Source organism: Fragaria vesca, linkage group LG4 (assembly GCF_000184155.1).
Source record: "Fragaria vesca subsp. vesca linkage group LG4, FraVesHawaii_1.0, whole genome shotgun sequence".
In the NCBI taxonomy this organism is placed as follows: domain Eukaryota; kingdom Viridiplantae; phylum Streptophyta; class Magnoliopsida; order Rosales; family Rosaceae; genus Fragaria; species Fragaria vesca.
Window position 1 is genome coordinate 2,814,978 of NC_020494.1, and position 4,775 is coordinate 2,819,752.

Here is a 4,775-nt window from a genome sequence, read left to right on the forward strand (position 1 = left end):
CTGTATCATGCACTTCCCTAAATAAAGAAAAAAACAAATGCTCAACCTTGCATGCATACAGTCCCACAAATGTGGACCATATAAAAAATCAGTCAGTAGCTTCATACTGAGGAGTGAAACTAGGAGCATTGGCCGATAATTGTGAGATACCAAGCCTAGAGTAAACAGAAACAACTGCATGGTTGTTGTAGGTATGAAAAGATTCCCGAACCGATTCCTTGAACAAATCCAGAAGATGACGCTGGGCATCTAAACCATCGAAAACCTTACCTTCAAAACGCAGCAGATTTCTAGTGATCCAAATATACCAGATTAGAGTGCAAGCTATAAAAATCCAAAGCCTCCGTTTCTGCTTGGAGAAGGCTTGACTTGAATAAATATATAATATTTCACTACTAGAAAAATGTATTTAAGCGACGAAAACAAATAAGCAAAACAATTTTCGTCGCTTATGGGATCACTTAGGCGACAAAACTAGTGTCCGTCGTCTAAGTAATCACTTATGTGACGAAATAAACTTTCGTCGCTTAAGTAATTACTTAGACGACGAAAAATGTTTTACTTAAGAGACAAAATTTTACCATGTAATTTTAAAAAAACTATAAATAAAAACATAAATTCGTCGCCCAAGTGTCAATGCATAATTTTTTTTCAAAGAGCAAGAGTATATAAATTGACATTTTTTTCATTTTTTTTTGCTAAGCTAATAGAGTAAACAATTTTGAGACTGTGAGCATCGACAGTTCTAAAAACAGAGCTTCGAAGAATCGTTAATTAACGTTTTCGTTTTGTAAGAATTTTGGTTCTATAGTTGACTGACCTTATCAACGCCTTACCAAACTTCAAACTAGTCAATATTTTTTCTACATACATATTTTCTTATATTAATTATATCTAACTGTAGTTTTTTTCAAATTCGATTTCGCTACTATTGTCGTTTCATGAACTTAAAGATACGAAATTTAAGCTATACCACTTTAGTCCACAATATTTTTTGCTATGTTAATACAGTAAAAAAACTCTTAACACAATTTGTATTCATTGGATTAACATTTTAATAGTATAAATATTTATTTCATCCCATTAATGGTAATATTTAAGACTAATTAAGTTAATTTTTGAAAGTCAACACTCAATTTAAATTTTATTCCAATAATATTCTATGATAGAAAGATTTAAGGGATATAAATTTATGATGACTGCATTTAATAGTATTTTTAACATGTTATTGAAACATGTGATTTCCTACTTTGCCGTAAGTTACCAATTTTATCAGATAGGTTTTTAAATTTTAAATTTTAAATTTAAAAAAAATTAATTTTAAGCACTTAAGCAATGAAATTTGAAGATTTCATCGCATTAGACCAAATATTTAGGCAGTCAAACCTTCTGCCAAAAATTTATAAAATTTTCAAACTGTTCTAGGATATTCTGTATCTTTCTAGATATTCTTTATGTGTGCTTTATGTGTGCCTTGGCCTTATGCCAATAGGATATGTAGTTAGACTAGATCTATGTATTCATATCCTTACCATATTGGTATTGTGTAATTCCCTATATAAAGGGCACCTATCAATAAATAAGATGATGATTCTCTTGCTATCTCTTTGTCTCTACACTTTATCCTTCATCACGTTATCATGCACTTTGTTCTAACCCTAGAACTAATAGCCCACCATTTTTTTTTCCAAACTCTAAAAACCAAAACCGGAGGTTCTCGGCCCTGCCTCGGCCACCGCCGTCGCTTCCCGGCCGTCCACTCCACTGCTTTCTTTTCATCCAATCAAGCATCCAAGTGTTTACGGTATGTTTATTTTACAACGCTAAAACTCTTCCAAGTTCAATAACATCGGGGGAGATAAAGTGCTTTCTCCCTTTCTTCTACTCCATTCTATGTTTGGGTCGGTGTATTTGCAGGTACCAAAAATCCAGGAATTTTATTCGCGGGTCAAGAGTGTGTTTGATCACTCTTGTTTCCTTGTCCGGGTTGTGTATGATCAACCCCGACCTATCACCGGATTGTGCTTGATCAATCTGAGACCTTTTTCCGAATTGTGTTTGATCAATTCGAGGCTTTTCCGGATTGTGTATGATCAATCCGAAGGACAAACCATTAAAAGCATTGTTTGTGACCTCTATCGAGTCTCATAACAGCTTGGTTTTGTATGCAAGAGCAATGTAACATTCTGCTCCTTTGAGTTTTGACGTACTTGATGCCTAAGGCGAATCTTCGCTTGGTATCTGTGGAACCTTTCATTGGAAAGGATTAAACCATATGTTTTGACCCCCAAGCTAACAAGCCTAGATGCCGAGATTTCACATCTCATGCGCTCAAAGTCTTTGAAGCGCCATCGACAAAAGCCTTCAATGGCAATCTGTGCAAAAAGTAATGACCACAAACCCTAAACTCATGGAGCGTTTCTCGAAACGTTCATACAACTCTACTTGTTGAGTCATTAGTCAAGTGGATTGCTTACCACCTTAATTGACTACATATTGTCGATGATCTTTTGTGGCATCATGATCTATAATCTTTAGCGGATTCGAACATCATCAAGTTCTCTAGGTCCTCCAAGTTGGTTTGGAATTACCAACGAGACTTGATTTTGATCATACAAACGGGAATTGTATATACGCTAATGTGATAAACTTATTTAGGATTATCTTCTAATGTGGGGACAACAATATGGGTCATGGCAACGGCAAGAAACGTCATGCCGATGTCTAGAAAAGAGGGGGAGGTGTCGCCGGCTCCCGGTCTAGACACCATTTTGTCAAAAGTACTCACGTCAGCTCATGACAATGCAACCGTTGTGGATCTTCGGATCACTGGTTCAAGATTGTCAAGCTCTTTCAAATTGTGAATGCATACAAAAAGGTACAGAAAATCAATATGAGGACAAGAACGTCATCCTCATGATCGCGAATTTCAAAGATTCGGATCCTACTCTAGTTACCCATGACTTTGACGTCTTTGGCTAGACATTGATTTTCGTTCCAAGCTATATGTACTAAGGCGTTGTAACGACGTCATTCGTCTATTTGAGACCTCGATATACTCACATTAGCAATAATGAATGCCTTGAGAATTTTTTCGAAGTTATGAAACTATTCTCCTCTTATGGTTTGTATTGATTTACATACAAGATGTACATTTTTATATCGTCCTTAGAAGCATGGCATATTTACAATCTACATGGTTAGATTGTGTCGTTTTGGTCTCTTCCAAGTGAAGATGACGCACGGCCTTGCATCCTCAAGAAGGATCGCTAACGTATTTCCGGTTAAGTCTTCTACCCTAGCCTTTAACGGATTTTCCATCATCAATTGTTCAACTAGACTCATCCAAGCTCAGTGTGATGTCTTAGAATTGTCCGAAATTAAAGAGATAGTGGTTTCAAGTGTGCCTCGCACTACCGACCCTCCACGGATATGTCTGGTCATACTGACTTGGAGTTACCGAAAGCTTTTGATTTTGGATCCCCCTACGCTATTAAACCAATTGCCGTCTTGCAAAAGACGTTGGAGACTTATCAAAACCGGAAAATTATCATCATGATCAAATCCTCAAGGTCCTCTGAGTTAGTTTATGTACATGTCTGGGAGCTTTTGCTAACTAGTCATGGAGTTTACGACCGAAAGGACTTGGTTTTGATCATACACACGTCACTTTTGGCTAAGGAAAAAGCCTACACGCCACCTGCAAGCTTCACAGCTTCGCACATGCCAATTCTGCGAAAAACAGCAATCTGTCCCTTCTGGACAGTCAACTTCGTTTGAGCTTTGTGAACAGCTCCGGACGAACCAGACAGTGAGCTTTATATCATTGGAAAGCTCTATGAGTCTAGTTTTAGAAATTTTCACGGTTCGTCCATATCTATTTTAACGAAGAAGTTATGACTGTTCTAGTGCCCAAAGGTCATTCTGTGCGGAAATTTTTATGCACTCTCGGGATTGCAGCTTTTTGTAGCTTCTTTCAATCCTTCTAAATGGTTCAAGTGGAACTATTAACTCGCCTATCTACTCCTTCTTGTAGATATGTCTCATCAAGACATTGAGTGCTTCGCATATAGTGGAACTATCCACAACATTCTAAGGAACCGGCAACTATCTTTTGATTTTATGACTTTGTAAATCTTCTGTGACTACAATGATTGAATCATACCGGTCATTTAGGGACGCGGTTTAGCTTGAATCTTGATGCCTCATGGCACCATGATCAATGTCACAGATACCCTCCATGCATTGAGAGGCAATCGAACCATATTGAGCTTTAAAGACATTCCTGCTAATAGTTTTCATTTGAAAACACATTGTGAGAATGAACAAGAATTCTTTTGTGTATACATTCTCATGAATGTGGACTGAAGCTGACACGACCCACCCCGAAATTCACCCTGAAACCCGGAGTAAGTCGTGCGGGGACCACCTCCAAGGAAAATTTACTGAAAAGATTAAGAAAATCTCCCTTGCAGATGGACAACCCTAACTCGAAAATTTCATATTACACTCTTAATTTAACGCTTCTGAATATCACATAATATACAAAATTCTAAAGTATTCAGAGCTACTAAACACAAGCGGAAGCAAGAAAACACAAGTAGGTTGAACAGGTAACCTACTGATGAAAACTGGCCGAAAAGCGGGTGACTATGCCTCGTCTCCTACTAGATCCAACCCGAACTCTGCAGACTGGGCAATTTAAACGAGGCCAGGGAAAACATTTAATAACGTTAGAGTGAGTGGACAAAAATAAATTAATAATTAAAATATTT